The sequence below is a fragment of the Parasteatoda tepidariorum genome, chromosome 10 (genome assembly GCF_982258835.1).
Source record: "Parasteatoda tepidariorum strain Cologne lab strain chromosome 10, Ptep-v5.0, whole genome shotgun sequence".
Taxonomy (NCBI): Eukaryota; Metazoa; Arthropoda; class Arachnida; order Araneae; family Theridiidae; genus Parasteatoda; species Parasteatoda tepidariorum.
This window is the reverse complement of record NC_141764.1, coordinates 42,216,623-42,237,465: the sequence shown is the minus strand read 5'-3', so window position 1 is coordinate 42,237,465 and position 20,843 is coordinate 42,216,623. Positions and strand designations below refer to the sequence as shown.

General features: G+C 27.1%; 1 protein-coding gene across 11 annotated transcripts in view; it reads left to right on the top strand.

The window, feature by feature from the left end:
* Positions 1-20,843, top strand: part of LOC107441504 (cell adhesion molecule Dscam1) — a 434,487-nt gene that overhangs the window by 3,653 nt on the left and 409,991 nt on the right. The window lies entirely within an intron of this gene.

The following is a 20,843-nucleotide window of genomic DNA, read 5'->3' as shown; positions in this document are numbered from 1 at the left end:
TAATAATAGGTTCAATATTGCAGACCTTTTAATTTTTAATTTACAGCTTAGTGAAAAGTTTCCATTTCCTTTTAAAAATTCTAAGAATAATGATAAAAGAAAATATTTATCAAGCAATTGTAAATAATTGTTATAAAAATGTAATATTGAACTCTTTTGCAAGAAGAATTGTGAATTATTTCTATTCTGTTAATTTGGAAAAAAACAGTAATTTCATTTAATTAGAAGTCTACGTAGTTTAATCATATTGAAGCAAAAATTTCTTCTATTTGCGTGTTTCATGTGCATGATTCTTTTAGGGAGAAAAAATTGCATTTCAATGGGCAATCTGAATTTTCATCTCCTTATTTACATGTGAACTCATGCTTAATTTACAGTGATTTTGAAAACAAAATGTATCATTAAATATTATGAGTATAAAATAATGCACGCATTACTTTTTCCGACAGAGAATATTAAGCATTTAGCACCACACATAATTAATATTGTGTATTGTTTTTCTTATTTTAAAAAAGTAAGAAAAAAAAGTTTTTGTAAAGTTCAAAGCAAAAAAACTTGGCTTAAAACACATTAGATGCAAAAATGTTTTTAAAAAATATCTCAAAACAAAATGAAAAGTATTTTACAGTATACATAAGATGAAATTTTACATTTAGCAGATAAAAAGGGATATTGATATTTCTAGTTTTAAAAAAGGTTTTTTTCTTAAAAATCCTTGTTTTTTTAAAAAAACCAAGCTTTATTTTAAATTAATATAATTAAATGTAATTTTTTAACTATAAATCTTATTTTAAAGCAAATATTTAATCTTTTATTCAGTACTGTTCAGTTTTTCATATTTTTAAAAGATATTTTAAATGTTTAGCTCTAATACCAATAATACATTAAATTAATTACAATAATAATATTTTAAAAATGCCTTTAAAGCGTATGTTTGCATTATAATGTTTTATTTGTTTTAATTTTTTTTGCATCATAAAATGTAACTGGATTTTTTCTACGAATAGTTTTGTTCGTTGTATATGAAAATTAATCTTTTGATGCACCTTGAATGAATACCCTAAATATACTTAACCACTGGAAAAAAATGTTTTAGTGCCCTTATTTGCAGCCATCTAAATTTTTACTGATATATACCGTAAATAATATTTCTCATAAATTAGTGTTGCTTTATAGAACACAATTTATGCTCTGAAATTTTTGATTAAAAAAAATCTATAAAGTCTGTTCGAAACTTTTATACAAAAATGATAAATAATGATCGATTTAATATTTTTAAGAATTGGCAAGAGAGATATTATAAAAAAATAATTGCCTAATTAAAAGCAAACGTAGCGGATAAAACTGATGCAAAAGATTTGGATGTTCAAATCTTTATTTAAACTGAGAAGTCATAATACTCGTTTATCTGATAAAGCCAATTCAAACGCCAAAAAATGTATTTATTTTTAAATAATTTTACTGTAAAATTTGTTTAATCTAGTTAAATAAAGAAAAGAAAAAAAGAAATAAAGATACTTGCAGAGTATAAGCTGTTAATCAAGTGAGTTATAAAGGCTTAGGGCTCTCAAAAATCTAATGACAAGAAAAAAACAGAGTAATTGACGAATTTCTTTGAATTATACCATTATTAAAGTTAGTTATACACTGAACTGAAGTCTTGCAGTATTTTTACAAGAAACATAGCAGAAATAGCATGATGCATCAGGACGAGAAACCACGATTTTTACTAAATTTTTTCACATCTTTAACTTTAGATTATTGAATATATTTCATTTATATTAAGACTTTCTGCAAAGTATCAATTAAAAGTTTTGGAGGATTTCATTTACTAAAACAGGTAAATTTGACAACCGTTTAAGAAAACATTAAAAAATTATGGTCAAAACTACTAGAATAGGGTAAAATATGTATCGTGTTTTGAGTTCTATGTAGACACCAAAGTACTCGGCAATTTTTAGAGAAGTGCTTTAATAATGATTATGCAAAATTTAACAATAAAATATGGTTCTATAATATGTGATAAATCTTATAAATGTGGTAAAAATTGCTTTATCGTGATACCTTAGAGCATGGCGTTAAAATCATTCATTCATTTAAATTTACTTTTCAGTTTAATATTATTTTACTAAATAAAAACTATAATTTCGAAATCCGGAAACTCCGGTAAACCGCTACCATATGAATAGAAAACTTAAAAAAACTATTTAGATATTAAAAATGGCATTAAAACTATTCCTTTCGTCTTTTTTACCTGAAATGTTCTCACCATACAGTCTCTTTTTATAAGTAACTAAAAGTATAAATAACTTTTTCTCCGTGTATAAGTAACTAAAAATGGCGCTTCCTGATTAGATTTTTGGTTCGAATTTTAATATCTTACATATTGTTTTTCTATTTTTTCTTCATTTTAAGCAAAGTACAATTTAAGTATGTTTTTAATCATGTATATTTAATGTTAACAATCTATGCCCCCTTAAAACAATGATTATACATCAGGCATATCTAGATTAATTTAAGATTATCTTGCGATTCATACTAGTTTTAAATCTAAAATTCAAATGATACTTCAAAATCCGAATTCGCGAAGACATTCTTATTGTTATAAGGATGTTAACAAAATGAATATTCCTTCAAGGCTCGGAATTCCAATCGCAACACCCAAAGACAACTTATACCATCGTGACACTAAAGACCGTCCACGCTCTTCCCAGAAACATCCAGCTGGGCCAATCTCAGAAGCTCTTCTAAGCCTTCATTATTCACAGAGCTAAATGACATCCCTTGGGAATCTTGGGTCTAGATAGGACTTGGTTTATAATACTCTTGGCATTCTTGTGTCCTTTGGTCCTTAAACCTATTCCATGAAGTATGTTGCTCCCTAGAGTGGGGGACCAAATCAGGAGAAATGGCTACCGAAGCGGAAGAAAACTTTCCATAAATTTTCGCAATAAAGCTACGCTAAAGAGGTGGTTCTAAAAGCAAACGTTTGCTGTTAAAGCCCCGCTGCTTTCGATTGGAGAGGCTACGCTAAAAATTTTTTATGGATGTCGTATGCTAAATATGAATAAATCATTTATGCGAAGTAATTTAAACTTTTTCTGCAATATTTTTTGAATATGTATATAAAACTTATATTTTCCTATTAAATATGCTGTCAGGACATAGTATTTGATTTGATCAAACACGGTTAATTCGATCCCGATAAAACGCAATTAATTGCCCCATAAAATTAGCTAATTTAAACGAAAAGAAAATAATCGTAGATATAATAATTCTTTTAAACGAATCCTTCAGAAGCTTATTATTTTTCTTTAAATATATTTTTTCTATTTCAAGTAATAAGTAAGCTCATGACTTTTAAGACGGCAGTTCGGACTTTTTTAACCCTTTGACGCAGATGAGACGCCGGTGTACCTTATATACATATTTTTTCTGGCGCTCTAATTACAAGTAAAAACATATTTTAGCATTTTTTAATCGTAAGAAAAGTCTTATAGTTACTTGAAAAATATGTTAGGTTTTCTGAATTATATTTGTGCGACAATCAGAAAAAAAATTATCAATGATTGATTTCATAAATTAAACAAATTTCATCCATGAACAACGTTAGACCAAACTAACAACCAGAAAATGCAAATTTTGAAAATCATTGTGTGGAAATGAGTCGGATTTAGAAGATATTACCTTTAACACAGTAAAAGTACACCGGTAATTAATGCTACATTTCATTAAGAGAAATTATTAAAATGCTAAATATAAAACTTTTTATTTACTTTGTACTAAATTAATGCAAAATAACAATGCAAATAATGCAAAATAATAATAAGTAAGAAAAAATTGTGTAATAAATATTCTACGTAAAAGGCCTCATGATAAAATGAAAAATTTCTGTATTATTCAGCTTTAGTAGATAGAAATGCCCTTATGTATCATTATTTAAAAATATATATAAATAATTGTTCGACTAAATCTCCCTCTCTCTCTTTATATATATATATATATATATATTATATATATATATATATATATATATATATATATATATATATATATATATATATTGCACTTAGATGATGTAGATTTCGTAAAATCAAATCTTAACTATTTAAATTTAAGGTGATAACTGAAGAAAAAAATACTGGGAGGGTCTATTTTTTAATTGAATATAAGATTTTATAGCAAAAAAAAAGAAGAAAATGAACAGGTGTCAGTTTTAAATTTCATTTGCAATAATTATTATAAATTATCATCTATAATATATTTAAAAACTTTACTTGGGACTTCAGTATATTTTATAAAGTCTATTTAGATGAACCACAGAATTTTTTCTTAAACATTTAAAATGGATATATATTAGTCATCATTGCGCACCAAATTATTCATCCTTCATTTCCACGTAAGAGGAGTGCAATTAAGAGGAAAAAAATCTGAATGTAAAAATTAGAATATAATCCATTAACGGAATTAAAACTGAAATGAAATAAGTGGAAGTCAAACAAATTAAATTAAGTTTGTTTTCATAATAGGTGTTACATTATGCTATGAGAAATGTTTCAAGTGAGTTTTTTCATATGCCATTCAGAATGTCTAAGTGAAATACCGTTTCCGAAAAATAGCATATATTCTTCAAATGAATAATTTGAGAAGTTTTTTGTTCCTTCAATCATTTTGTTCAGCGAATTTTTATGTGATACCTTCTAAAAATTATTTTAAAATTTATATAACTCAAATAAAGTAAATTTTTTATTTAATGAAAGAATTTAGAACGATCATTAACTTCACGTAAATTCTTTTAAAAATATCGATAAAATAGTTTTTATCAGATTCATAGAAACATTGAAAAACATAAAACTTGCATGACGTGTATTATTAACGAGTAAAAACATTTGGAAAAAACTTTATATTTGCGAAAAAATAGCAAATAAATAAAATATCCGACAAGTTTATCTTATTATGCGAAAGTTCCCAATGCATACCATTAAAAATTTATATAATTGAGTTTAATGCAAGAAAGGAGTGACAGATAATTGGATGCCGCTGAAAATATTTTAAGCGCGGGAATAACTCATGAAGATAAGAATAAATTCTTATTTATAATAAGCAATTATGTATCGAGGCAGGTAATTATGATTTATAAGCCTTTTTTAAGAATTCAATGAAATCACATTATTCACGGTTTAAAGAAAGTTTCAATTTTTTCATAATTTAAAGTAATTAATATGGAAACGTCATATGAATTTGAAGAGTTTTAATTAAAATATTCTGCATTTTATTTTACGTAGAGTTTGTAAATGACAGCTTTTGTCTTCGTTGAGATATATAATAAAAATTTAAAAGCAAAAATATTATCATTTAAGACCACACTATCTGTTAAGCAGGGAAACTTTTACGAAATACAATTCATCAAATGGCTTCTGTCATTGAGAATTGTATAAAATATTCGTTTCTTAATATTAATTAGACGTGCAGTCTAAGTACTAACTGAAGTTTTTATAATGTTACTTACTACTGTTATCAAGTTGTTACTCTTACTTGTTGCTGTTATCAAGTTTTAATCTTGCATTGCTTCTTAAACACTAACTACTGTTATCAAGTACTTTTAGTTTTTACATAACATACTTACACGTTTGTATCAATTTAAAAAAAAAGCATGTTCAAGCCTTTTTTGCTTTTTCTTTTTCCAACATTAATGTTATTATGCGATTTTGATTATTAGTTTAAATATAGCTACGTTCTATATGTTACATTTATTGAGTGATACTATGCTAGCTCTTGCAATTAATTCAATAGGTTTTGTTGTTTGCACTGCAAATGGCGCGCTTTCTATTTCTGCTTTTATTACTGATTAGACCTAAGAAAATAGTATTTATGACTTGCTAAATATATAAAGCACAACCAAAATATACCTTTAGTAGTTTTAATCCAATATGGTTCAATGGAATATAAGCCAGTGGTAGCTTGCAGCAGATTATGTCGGTTATCAAATGGTATTACGCTGATGCCGGCTATATACGGCACTTATACACATAGGGAATCTCGCGGCTGCCGGCTTTGTGCGGCGATCGGAGTTCTAACCACCTGTTATAGTTTGTATAATATATTTGTTTTGTTTTATTATATCTTTTTAACCCCTTTAATAAGCAATTATTTTGCAAAAGATTGAAGAAAATTGAGTTTTCTTGAGCTTTTAAGTTGAATAGTGAAATATAAACTAATTGTTGATAATCTATAAAAATGCATCTCCTTTTTAAAATATATGTCATCACAAAAATCAGAAATTGTAGTTTAGATAAGAAATAAATAGTATAAAAGTTGTAAGTTAAAAATTCTTATTTATCTTATGATCGTTCTTAGATTCTAGGACATACAATCATTCATTTTTCTGCAACGACAGCTGTAACACTTTTAAAATGTTTCTACGACAATTGAACTATTTTTAAACGATACAGATATAATTTAAAGGAAATAACTTTGAAATGTTTTACAGGCAATGTTCTAGCAATAATTAAATTTAAAAAAAAATTAATGTTTGCTAAACTTCTAAAATTAGGGCGCTATGAAGCATTAATTAAAAGACTAATTCACTGTAATGTTTGTCACGTTTGGTGATAGATTGATTACTAGGCAAACTTATATGATGAATGAATAATTTAGTATTTGATTACAGGCCTGCAAAGTTTAGAGTATTTAAATAATGTAACGAAAAACACTGTTTTAATTTTAAAAAATTACTGAGCTATTTAGCAAAAGATATTCAAAAAATCATTTTTACATACTGTTAATTTTTCAATACTGACTATATATCAGTTTAATGTTTATTACAAATCGGAAAACAGCAAATTTATCAAAAAATAAGGTTTTATTACCATGCAGTTTGCTAGTAAATATGGTACCATTTGAAAATTTTAACAAAAAATTCGGTAGCCTTAACAGTAGTGTAATTTGAGATAATGAAAAACACAGTTTAATAATTTACATTTGATTTAGTAAACACTCATTAACTTTGGTTTTGAATTGATTTTCTTTCTGATTTTTTTTTTTTGTAGGAAATCATTAAAAAAAGGTTAACCGAGAAAACAACACATTATTTAATCCTCCAAGTTTAAAATATTATTAACATCTGTATAATCTACTTATAAGGGATTCACCATCATTTTTATCATTTTCCTTTAAGTACTGAGCATTGCGATTTAAAATCATAATTATTTATTCCAACACTATTATGGCATTAAAAATCAATGTCTCAGATGTATATAATGAACGATTTATATGACGATTAAAATAACATAATTAATTTAAATTTTAACATTGATCCTGAACAGTTAATTTCCGTTAAAATAAAATCTCAGGACTATTAGCGTTAAAAAAGGCTTAACCTAATCTTTTAACTACGTGACCGAAAGACACATAATGGCCTAAGTGCTCGTAAAGCTAAATTAATAGTTATAAACAGAGTGAATTCTTTTCAAGAAGAACAAAGAATAAAAGTTTCTTTGAAACACTCTATTTAGAGTAAATCAAGTCTCTTTTGCTTTTATATATTGAGTTAGTATTGCTAAGAAAATTACAGTAAAATTTACCGATTAATTTAACCAGAATTAGTATTTTTATATTTCTAGAAATGCTGGAGATATTTATAGATAAAAGAACTAAAACATATTTTTCGAGAATATAATTAATTTATTATTTTTTGAAAGATAAAACATAGACATAAAATAGAGAGCAGCTGAAGGGTAAAATATAAACATAAAAATCGAGAGCAACTGAATGGTTACTAATGCATAAATGAAGGACAATACCGTCATATCAATTCATATAAAAATAGAATTTTTAAAAGATAAAAGTAATTTTCAGACAATCATTACAAATCTGAAAAATGGATGTAACCGAATAAATAGTTTCTGCATTCAGTTCTAAGGTATTATGATAAAATTACCTAAAACTTTTTTCAGAACTGTAATTTATTTTACTATATATTTCTTAGTTTTAATTTCCTGATGGCAATGCCTTTTATCAAAGAGAATAGTAATAGATGGTTTAAGCTTCTATGGCTTAATCTAATTTTTATTCACTTCTATTGTTTACTTAAATGGCTGGTGGGAGTTAGATGACGGCTAATTATTTATTTTACTAAAATCTTTCTCGATCAGAGAATGCTTCCAGTAATGCTTCCAAGTGTTTTACTATACCCACGTGGATCAAACTATGGTGCTTGCTGTATCCATCTCTTATGGAGATAGTGTTTTTTTTATTTATTCACTTTCAGTGTGTTCCTTTGTAAATACAAAGGATATCTCAAAACTTTCCTATTTCAGTTTGAAAAGAGATATCACAATTTTGTGAAATACAACAGGGATATACATTCAGGTTTACAGCTTGATTCAATTCCACTGCTTCCACGATTCACTGCTGGAATAGGACGATACCATACTTACCAAGTATACAGTCATAGACGAAGGCCCTATACATACCAACTTTACTGAATCTTTATATACATACAACTTTTCCGAAGTCGAAAGGTATTTTCTATCCACCAATACTCTCTTAAGCTAAGATATTGCGGGAACAACATTGTTATGCTGCCTGTTCTTCAATTTAGCAAGAGGCAAACCATTCTTTGACTTAAGAACATGATTCGGATGTGAATCTAAACAAAGTATGCTTATTTTTTGTTACACATCAGGATTACTGAAGGATTCAAACACGCTACCGTCATTTCACATAGGTAAGGCAAGATTACTTGTCCAGATTGAACAGTGTGAAACGATTGATTAGGAAATTAAATATAACTATCCCACGTATCCATACATATTTATTGTTACAGATACATTTTCAGGATTGTATGCCCAACGTAAGATTTAAATTATTAAGTGGATGAATGCGTAGCAGAATTTGAGGAAGATATCACAAAGATGCATGCATTTTAGCGTGGAGGAAACGGTTGAAAAAAGTCCGCATCCCTAGATATATGTTTGTGATGTCTTTCTTTATTTTGTGTTTTTTGTATTTCGACTGTTTCACAGAGGGGTGATCGTAAAGACGTGGTTTCCAATAGAACAGCAAAGTTTAGCATCACTGGTAACGTTCAATGTACGCGTATGTGACCACTTTGATTATCTTGCGAAAGGAGCGACAATGCGCGGTTTTAATCCTCGTGAATCTGTTTTACCGTTAAATGCTCGACTTGGCAAGCAGGTCGTCAGGCTACCAAACAGTTGGGAGATTCCTTCTGACGAGCATCAAAATTGTGAGTGCATGTCATCGGATTATTCTCAGGGGTGTTTACCAGGCCATCACCAATAGTCCATTTTGCAGCTCCAGCGTGATGTAAATGAAGAACTACTCGCAAATAAAGTACAAATCGATTTTCGAGAACAACAACTTGAACAGTGGCAGAGTTATAGTATTTTGAGCAGATTGTATTAAAACTTGTCCCAAGCAACCTCCCATAAAAACTTGTACTCAGTTCACTGTAGCTGTGTGGGATTCAATACATACTAGACTTTTCTTAAATTCAAATATTTGATGATTCTTCTTCTTCTCATTGGCTCGACAGCCCAGGGTGGGCCTTGGCCTTCTCAACAAGCCTATGCCAAGACATTCTTTCCTTAGCCAGCGTTCTCCAGTTTATAATCCTTAAAACCTGTAGGTCCTTTTCAAGGCAGTCTAAAAATCTTAGGTTTGGCCTTCCTCTTTTTCTTGTACCTGTTGGCCTGTCGCTGAAAATATTTGATGATTAGTGCGACGTAAATAATGTGCCAATGTATAGTTCCAAGTTGTACTGTGAATTTTGAGCGAAATATTTTGAGCGAATAAGTTTTTCGAGATCCCAAGTTTCTAATTTGATTTTTCTTTGATTCACATAATGAAATTTTTAATTTGTTATCTAATGCACTTTTTTTATATTCCAAAAGCGTTTAAATATTATCACTTAGTAAATATAGGTACTTAACAAACTAAGTTACTAATACACCAAGAAAAAATGCATGATCAAAACAACCAGAATATGGTAAAATTCTGCGTTTCAGGCTCTCTGATAACACCAAAATTTTCCTAACTTTTACCGAAAAGCTTAAAAATTGATTCTGGTAAAATGGAAAATAAAATACTGTTTTATGAAAAATTTTGTAAAATTGGTAATTTTATCATGATATGGAGCATGATGAAATACTTACTCGGTTAAAATTACTTTTCATTTTGCATATTTTTACTAAATATGGGGCAATAAAAATATAGTTTTGAAAACCTGTATTTTCTGTAAACCTTTACCACATGAGCGAAAACATTACCAAATGAATGGTTTAAGTACCATATTTTGGCTTTTTTTTAAATCAAAATTAGGGTAATTTTTATAAGACATGTCTTTACAATACTGTACAGTAATTTTAACAGAATTTTTTCTTCGCTTGTATAGTTAAAAAAAGAAGACTAAACTTCTTTCATCGAGAACTAGAATATTTTTCCTCTTCGTTCCTTAATTATAGGTTATTCATATTTTCCCTCAAAGTCAGATTATAAAGATATAATATCAAATTTATCAGTTTCATTGATTTATTTTTAACAGAAGTTAAAATTGTTGAATCAACACGTTAATTTAAAAATAAATTGGCGCATAACAGTTTATAGATAATTTCCATAGCAAAGCCAGAAATCAAAAAATTAAAATCTGTTTGATACCAGTTATGTGAATTGCTTGAGCGTATTAGGATACATTGTTCCCGCACAAAAATTTATTTGATTCTAGCTAGATTACTTTCTTATACTAAGTTTTCCAACAAATAATACAAACCTACTGAATTATTATGTTACATAAAGAATTTTTTTGGAATTATTACGTTAAGTAAAAATCATTTATAGTTAGTACGTCAATTTTCGTAGTAAATGTACTAGCTAAAAACAAAGAATTAATAACTGTTTATGGTATAATTAATCATTTCTGTGATAAAAATATAACAATAACGAGACCTGTCATGGAACACAATATAGTTTTTGAATCACAATTGGCCATCTAAAAGGAAGCAAAAAATCAATGGAATATGCAATTTAATTAACTTTTGTCCGCTGCTTTGATAAGACGATCTCTTATTGGTTCAACTTGCTTTCTGTTCGATCAGTTTTAAATCATTTTTATTATGTGTATTGATATTTAATGCGTGATGAGTAGTTTAAGCTTTATCAGAAAATAAATAACATATTACAATTTGTAAATTATAATAAAATAATGACACGGTTTAAGATACTTTTATAAAAAAATAGATATATCTTATCAAGGAAAGTATTTTTGATTTCTAGATTGCATTTATATTTTATTTAGGAGGTTTGATTAGCGTATGCCATAAGTTGAAGATGTTCATGAGCTCAAGTTAGTTTCGATTTCATTGGTTGAAGAGGTTGTTGATTGGTGTAGTCGTCCATATATTATTCCAGCTTGATGTAGGCAAGCAATTATTTAACAAAGATCTTAAATTGCTTAATAGGGAATCAGATTATAATAAATAAAAACGCTTTATTTATGAAATTTATGTGCAATCATACGGAGCTCCAAAGTATAAAAATTATTCATGCATATTAATTAATAAATTTAGAAAATGGCATGGTTGTGGCGGCTGCAGGGCCAAGCCCCACAAAGCATCCCCGTCCATCAAAAAATCCAAAAATGCTGGAGTAATGCGTGCGTTGAAATGGATTTTGCCAAGGAAAGTTAAGGAATCCATGTACTCGCTATTAATTGATTAAACTTAACGCCAAGGCTGTTTTTCTTAACCTTAGGCATTCAGATGTGTTGGCGGAAAGGAAAGCGGGGGAAATCATAACGAATTTTAATGAAATCAAAATATTAGCAGCCATATAATGATTTACGAATTCTGTGCTAATGTGTTAGGCAGAAGTAGAGGGAATCTCTAAAACTAGATTTTATTCAACTCTTAATTCAAGGTTGTGGTATAAAAAGATTACAAAATTGTAAAAAGATTACAAAATTGTATTAATGATTTTTATTTATTAAAAAAGGATTTTTTTTTAAATGATGGGAAATGTGTTATACATGACATATCTAATTCAAGTTTAGTTAGTCTCACGAGTTTCATAATGTGGAGATTTATTCAGAAGCTCTTGTTCTTTTGATGTAGCTTTCCAACATTTTTTTCTGAATTAGCAGCTGCGTTAGTTGAAATTAAGTATCAATAATGGGTTCCATATGTAAAAAGTGTTTCGAGTTTCGTTAGAATTAAATCCACACGTAAATCCGGAAAGTTGATGAAGAAATCTAATTTATAAAGTTGTAGAGCATTACACTACAGTAATACGAATAAACCTCAACAATAAGACTTTACATTAACCTCAACAATCAGAGTTAACCTTGTAATGAGAGTAAACTTCGAAATATCTGGAGGAGTTATTACAATAGACTAACAATATTAACATAGACACATCTGCATATGCGTTTCTCGTCTTAGAGTTAGCCCTCGTGGTCGGTGAGTGTGCTGCGGAAGGTAGAAGGACACAAAGTCCTCACTCGTGGACATAATTTTACTAATTAGCATTTTATGTGTAGTACAAAACTACAAGTAAGGATCTGAAAATTCATAGCCTATTTGTAGTTTCTTTACAGGATACTGCCCCACCAATGCAGTTGTGTACTGCTATTTCATGACTTTTGACTATTTACTGCATTTTATGTTTGTTTAAAAAAATTTCTACATTTTTTAATTAAAATATAATAACATTTTTGATATTTCCAGTTTTGTTGTCTATTCAATTTTATGTTTCCTTTTTTATATTTTCAAAGGAGGCTCAGATTACTTTATTAATTTAATCCCTTGAATTTGCAATAAATGTTGATTCTTTTTCAAAATATATATAATTTTTTTTCATATTTTTATAAAATTAAATTCGAAATTTTTAAGTGTCTTATATTTTAATTTAAACTCAAGGAAAAAGAAATAAGCTCCCAGAGTTTTATTTTGCGAATTTTAATTTTATGTATCTTTTTTTATTATATTCACGCTTAAATTTAATACTTCATAGCAACAGTAAGTAATAAGAAACTTTTAAAACTCTGTTTACATTATTAAATTGTGTTATGTGCAGAGCAATCCTTTATTAAACACTTGATTTTTTTTATCATGAATTAATTAAAATCCACAAGCATGCAAAATGCATGAATTCTTTCATGAAAATTTATCTCGTACTTTAGTCGAAAATTAAATTACAGCTTTAATAAGTGTAAAAATAGCATCTCATACAAAAAGCTGAAGTCATCGGCGGATATTTGAATTTTTTGTTTGGCTTTACACTCATAGTTTTCGAAAAATCAATTGCGCTTTTATTAAATAACAAAAGAGAAACGTTTAGTTCTTAAGAAAGAAAAAAAAATAACGATACTCTCAACGACTTAGCATTAAAGGAGGATATCTTCAGAACAACTTTAGAAAAAAGTAAATATCCTCCATAACAATGTTTCTGTGCAGCTATAAAAAATTCAGAAGTGGAAAATTTTCTGAATAGGCTACATTATTTCTCTTCCTAATGTAAGAAACGTGCTTTTACAAGAAATTTCTTACTTTATGGTGTTGTATCTTATTGGATGTGCTTAAATAGCTTTATATAATCTAATTTTATGTCAGTTTGCAAACTTAGTTTAAAGCCTTATTTTCAGACTATGAAGTTTTTTGCGTCTTTTAGAATGAATTATGACCTAAATAGTAATTATAACATACATAATGAAGTGCATATAAACGTTTTTCTAATCATGCATAATGAAAAAATTAAAACCAAATTTTTAAAACTTTTCGACAAAAAATCCAAATAATAAATAATAAATGATAAACAGAGAAAAAAAATTCGTAAAATTACCCCACCGGTGATGAAATTTATATTGATAAAAAAACCATGATCCTGATTAATACGAACAAAATATACTGTACTTCTTATAACGACCCTTTTAGTAACAAATATGAAATTGAAAAGTTAATTTAACCAAATAAATTATTTTTAAGGTATCATGATAAAATTACTAAATTTTACCCAATTTACCAAAACTTATCACCCCTTATAAAGCCATATTTTATTGATAATTTAAGCAAAATCATTAGCAAATCATTTTGGTAAAAAATACTGAAATTTTTTGTATTCCAAATAAGCTATAAACTAGCTATAAACTAGGTTTGGACCATACTTAATCTCAGTGTAGAAAGTATTTTTTCCTTATGATTTATTTAAATGCATTTTTCAACAATGCTTTTGTTATAATGAATGATCAGTTAGGTTTCTGCACTGCGAGTAGGGCTTCATTTTTATTTTATTGGGAACACTGTAAATAATAAAGTATATTTTTTTTAATTCATGATTATTTTTGAAATAGAGAATTTTTCTATGACTTATATTTCTTATTATCATGCTAAAATAATTCATTATGTAGGTAAACCAAAATAGTATTTAATGGTTCAATAAAAAAAGTGGGTTCATCATGATTTTAACTCTCTAAATAAAATATAAATCAGAGTTCTATTTTTTATACTGAAAAACTCAAATTTGAGAAAATATGAACCGTGAATATCCAGTTAAATAATTTAATTAAAAAATACATTTCGCAATATATATTACAGTATGATAGCATGTGTTAAAATATTTTTTAGATAAAATGTCTGAAATTCCATTACAATAAATATAGCGATGTTGTGCTTTAAGTTTAAAATGTTGGAATATTACTTGACGAAATAAAATTGTTTTTAATTTTCGTGATAATAATATTTAATTAAAAAAATTTGATTACATATATAATAATGATAAATGAATAATAATAAATGAATGTGCATGTATATTACATTGGAAAAAAAGTATAGTCATAATTGCCAGATTATGGTAGAAGTTACTTTGTTTCTGCCTCTATGGGAATTCCAAAAATCAAGGTAATTTTTACCCAAGAACATTGGAAATGATTTTGAAAAACATCAATAAAGTATAATTTTATCATGTACTATAAGATTTAATAGCTGTTTTAAAGTTGGATAATTTTATTGATACCTTATATTATTGTATATTGAAACATTTATTTGGTTAAATTTATTTTTCAGTATTGTATTTTTTACTAAATATGTGGTAATAAGAACTATAAATAAGAAAACCAGGATTTCTGGCAAACTATTATCATATGACTATAACATTAGCAAATGAATGGTTTAAATAACGTATATTTTGGCTCTATTAACTAGAACTAAGTTTACCAGAAATGTCATTACTATACAACGGTCTGAGTTTTTATCCGTATTTAATCATATTTCCATATTAAAAACGAATTTTTTACACTAAGGAAAAACAAATTTAAAACTGAAGTTACCTGCAATTATGTTGCAAGTTTTTAAAAAGGGATTCTTTTAGCGTGATTTGAAAAGATAATTGCTTTAAAAGAAGAAAAATATTTCATCAAAAACTTATTTCTGATAGTTTAATAATAGACTTTAACCAAAATGAGATTATATAAATCGTCACACGCTGCATACAAAAATTTAGTTTCACATTTTTTAATGCCCTGAATTCATTTTAGTATCTTTTACAGTGAGGGTGTGTCTTGCCCAGAAACGATAAGCAATATCCAGGTTAATTGTGTGAAGGATGGAACATATGCGGAAGTTTGACACTTTTGTAATTATGTTTCACAAAGTATATTATTAGGAAGATATCACGTCGATAAATGCCAGACGTGACTCTGCATCTGGCTAATTTTATAACTGATGTAGTAATTAAGTAAATAGAATTGCATTCTTATGAAGTGTAGAGCTTTAATTTTGGAAATGGATAGGTGCTAAAACAAAAGAAATATTTAATATAAGACAGTTTGATGACTATCACCAATTGTATCTACTAATTGAAAGATCATTATCATGTTTATTTACTATTGGTTGTAACTAAGATTAAGCTCGTAAAAATATGAAGTAGCACCATTTAAATCGAAATAAGTTAGTGTTTAAACAGTTTTATGTTGTTAAAAATACTGTTAGAGATTGCATTGACAAACTGGATTCCAAATTTCGAAAGACATTTTATATTTAATATATAAATTTAAAAATATATCGTATATTTTATGTATATAAATCCTTTTTCTGATTATTTTTTTACATTCTATAATATACTTCAAATAAAATAATGCCATTTTACGGCATTCCCTGAAAAATAAAGCTATTTTCCAATGTTTGAGGTGGAATAAATCCTAAATTATTTTGAAACTGAATCTAAATCCTAAAAGGTTTTTGATCCATCAGGGAGTTTTTCTTCCTCATCCAAATACGTTATCCATAAACCCTAGTAATATTTACTGTTGTATTAATATCTTTTTTTGGCGTTAGATTTAGTTCAAGAACCCATTCGTTCTTGTAATTTGCAGAAGTTTTTGCACTCGAATTGCATTGTTGTCGAAGCAAACTGCAAATACTGAAATATTTTTCTTTTCTAAAAATAAATGAGAATATTTTATTAAATCTATAACATCTTAACAAGCATTAAATTTCTTTTTTCAATTTTAAGGAAATGTTTTATAATTTCACAGTAAAGTTTCAACTTATATGTAAAATTAAATCTCTGAAATATAAAAATGTAATCTTTTTTTTTTTCAGTTTAAAAATTGGTGTAGTAATTTTAGAGGACATTAGCCAATGGAATATTTGGGAATTTTTAGTAGCTTACGTAAGGGGCGGTTACCGACAAAATAAAAAGATGAAATCTATACGTGTGTGACGTATCATTATCTTTATATGTATATTATTTTTCGTTATTATTCATATTTATTTTATTTATTTATAGTTTATCTTTTGTTAATAAATTATATTAATTAAAAAGAAAAAAAGTTGATTTTTTTATATTAAGAATTAGTCTAGGATTTTTGAAATTATACTTCTTATGCGACTTCCAACAAGGTTGCGTTAAACGTTTAACGATACATTTTTATTGGCCGGGAAATCACGTGGTAGGATCCAGTTTTCCCTCATTCATTTCCATATTGTTTTGGCTCTCACTGGCATAAAAATAATAAAAGTCATAAAAGTATTGCTTTTCTATAAATATTTTTTTAGTTTGTTTTGATACACATATAATTTAATAGGGTAGTATTTTTTATTTTCAAACTTAGTGGCTAACAATTGTAAAAAATGAGTGAAAGCGATCCCACGGACAATGCGACGGATTTATGTCAAGGTACATCTCTTGTGAATATCAACAGATTGTTTCTCTTTTGATATTTTATTATGACGCATTCACATACATTATTAATACAAATACACTTTCCAGGGCGAGACGATGAGGCAACCACAAGCATATCCACTGGTTCAAGAGGTGCACGAGGGAAAAATGCACAATATTACCGTGATTACAGAGCACGGAATAGAGCGGAGCAGGAAAAAGAGTCGTTGAATAGAACTAGTGATCCTTCTACGACTGCTGAATCTTCTACAATTAATGTCGCAGGTTGCGAAGTTTAACTTCTTCCACGCGGAGGGACTCCACGCACTATTTTTGTGTGGATAGCTAGTAAAGTTTTAGTGGAAATGCAGTAGCTTACGTAACGCGCATTCTCCTGAAAGATAAAATATGAAATATTTACGTGCGTGAAATTTATCTTTTACTTTTATCTTTACATTTACCATATTTATGTTTATTATTTATATTTTTAATATTTATTTATATTTTTAATATTTATTTATATTTTTAATATTTATTTATATTTTTGATATTTATTATATTTATTTATATCTTTAATACTTATTATATTTATTTATATTTTTAATATTTATTATATTTATTTATATTTTTAATATTTATTATATGTATTTATATTTTATATTTTATGTTTCATTATTAAATTTTATCCATAAAATAAGTAAATCCGACTTTTTTTATACTAAGAATTGACTTAAGATTTTTCGTGGATTTTCAGAGGCTTACATAAGGACCTGTCATCTAAAAAGATGCATTCTTTACGTGCGCGATATTTATCTTTTCAAAAAAATAATCAATTTCTAGCATAAAAAACCATGTTTACAATGCTTCTCAAAATTTCTTGCTGTTTTTCACCTGGCACTCAAGCTATTTTTGTGAAAGATAAAACTGCGACAGAGAGCATTAATATCAGAAATTATAGTAGAAGTTGCAAAATTTCAAGAATATTTCGGAGAAGAAAAATATTTAAAAAAGTTCTGAAAAATTCCCCTGATGTTTCACGAGAGGTAATTTTTTTTTATTTTAGCCAGCAAGATTTGAAATTTAGACAAATTTAAAAAATACATTGCATTTTTAAAACTATCATCGTTTTTTGGATGTATGAAGATGGTACATAAAAATAACCTGAAAAAACTAGCAAGTGATGCAATCAATACGTAACATTTAGGAAGTAATATTTTTTTATTATCGAAAACTTTTTTTCGCCCCTTCCCTACCTTCCTTACGCGCATTGTCTCAAACACGCCTTGAACAGTACTAAAACCTTTTAAGCTGTAAAATAAAAATACTTTGATGAAATACTTTCACAAATAGATTTAAAATTTAAATATTTTAGGAAAAATATTTCAATATTTCGTACAGTACATCACTGTGAAAATTTACAAAGAATATTTTTTTAAGAAATCTGCTAATATTTTTTTTTTCAAATATTCTTTATCGAAATGAAATAATGGAGGAGTAACAATAACCATGATGCGTCCAATTAGTGAGAGCTGGGTGATATCAACTATACAAAATATTTATAATATACTTTTATTCTACACCGAGAAACAATGTATGGTCAAAACTACCTGAGTTATGTTACATTTACCATTTTTCTGGATCTATATAAGCACAAAATTGTCCTGCAATGTGCATTAAGTAAATTTAAAAATTTGCTTGAAAACTGATTTTGTATTTGATTTTGGTTAAAATACCCAAAATATATAGTTTTGTAATATGTGATAAAATTTAGTAAATTATGCGAAATTTGGTAATTGTATCATATTTTCTTAAAATAAGTAATAGAATCCAGTTATTTGGCTAAATTTCCTTTTCAGTTTTGTATTTTTTACTAAATTTGTGGTAATAGGAACTATTATTTTTGTAAACTGGAATTTCTGGTAAAACGTTGCCATATGAAAGAAAAAATTACCGAATGACTAAATTGCAACTAAAATTTATTTAGGTTTTATTACCAGAATTGTGGTATTTTTACTAGAAATGTCGTTACCATACAGTACGGTAATTTTAATTTTTTTTTTCTCATTGTTCATTAACATAAACTTCCTTAAGTTGATACATTTTGAAATAAAATTTATAAAATGCTTAGACTCCTAATTGTGTGTACTCGAAATTTCACTACGTAAAATTGTGAATTAATAAAAAAAATAAAACATTATGTAAGTAAAGTATTCTTTTTAAGAAACTGTTAATGCTCCTAAATTTTTTTTAACTACTCCATTAAATAACATTAACACTACTCCTATATTTTAGCACAATAAAATATATAAAAAAAAAAACTTTACGGAATGTTTTTCGCTAAATAACATGCTTAAGAAGCAAAATAAAAGCTGGTATTATTGCAACTAACGAGTTTTTAAACTTTAGTAAAAGTTATGAATATAACCAAAGTTTCTTGTTCTTGTATTGTCTTGCGTGTTGGTTATCTACGAAACTTCAAGTTTCGTGCCTGGCGCCTCCTTAATGAACGTTTCTAAACTTAAAATGCATTTAACATCATTAATCGCAATCTTAAAAACTAAAGCAAAATAAAGTTGATTAATGGAATAAATTCTTTTTATGAATATAACACTTTTTTTTAAAAAAATATTTCACGCAACTAAAATTTAAACTTGTTTTATCTTGTGGAATGTTTAAATTTAAACTAACAGCATCAAATATGTTTCGCATAAAATTCAATTTTATTGCAACATTACACACACACACACACACACACACACACACACATATATATATATATATATATATATATATATATATATATATATATATATATATATATATATATATATATATATATATATATATATATATATATATATATATATATATATATATATATATATATATATATATAATATATATATATAGTATATATATATATATATATATATATATATATATATATATATATATATATATGTAATAAAAATATGTTTTTATTGTGCTATGTTATAGTGATAATATTTAATGCAGCTGTAGCGCTTGATATTATCTACTATTAACTTACTCTCGTTTCCGTTTTGTTTCCGTTTTTAATTCGGTTTTCTAATTTCGTGTGTTTAAGGCACTGCTCTTTGAGTCTAATTTTTGGATTTCTGCTGTAATAACAATTTGGAGCCTGCTAGAAATCAATTCAAAGCGAACAAATTCTGTTTCTTTTCTTCTTTTTTTTAAATAATTATTAATTTTCTATAATTATTATAATTATTAAGCTTATTAATTACAAACTTTAAATTATCCTGTATAATATTATTACTTTGCGCACATCCATTTTCGGGCCCATCCAAGGTAACTAACAAATTAGACGCGCTTCAGTATTCCAGAGCGTGCAATAAGATATCACTTAATTTATGCTTCTGTTTTCATATTTTGTAATCTGGCAATCTTATTACGAAAATATTTTAAATCATTCTTGAAAGATTCCGGTACGCAAAAGTTCATTTTAATTCGCTACTCACTAAGTAGATTTCCGTTCGTGTACTGTTCTCTAATCTCTTTACATTTTATTTTCTGTTTTTTGCTTGATATATTTGTTTGTTTCTTCGTATGTATTTTTTACTTAATGCGTTCCAATTTCGTTTCAATTTTTTTAGTGCTCCTCACACTATTGTAATGATTTATTTTGC